Source organism: Hirundo rustica, chromosome 10 (genome assembly GCF_015227805.2).
Source record: "Hirundo rustica isolate bHirRus1 chromosome 10, bHirRus1.pri.v3, whole genome shotgun sequence".
Lineage (NCBI taxonomy): Eukaryota > Metazoa > Chordata > Aves > Passeriformes > Hirundinidae > Hirundo > Hirundo rustica.
In genome coordinates, this window is record NC_053459.1 from 24,788,229 (window position 1) to 24,788,507 (window position 279).

The following is a 279-nucleotide window of genomic DNA, read 5'->3' on the forward strand; positions in this document are numbered from 1 at the left end:
GCTAATCCCTTCCTAATTTTCCTTGCTTTTAGAAAATGATCTGTTCGTGCCGTGCTGTTCAGTAACGTAAAGCATGAGCAGGGGGTAGTTTTGTGATCTCTTCCCCCAGTCCCTCTGAAATGTGATCATAAAAAGAAGTGGTTGGGAGAGTGTCTCACTCAGCACCCTCGGGATGAAACGTGGTTCTGAGTTCCTAGAAATGAGAAATGGCCACGCTGAAATGTGGAGATCAGGGCGTGGCAGGCACAGGACGGCCCTGAAATGACGCCCACGGACACG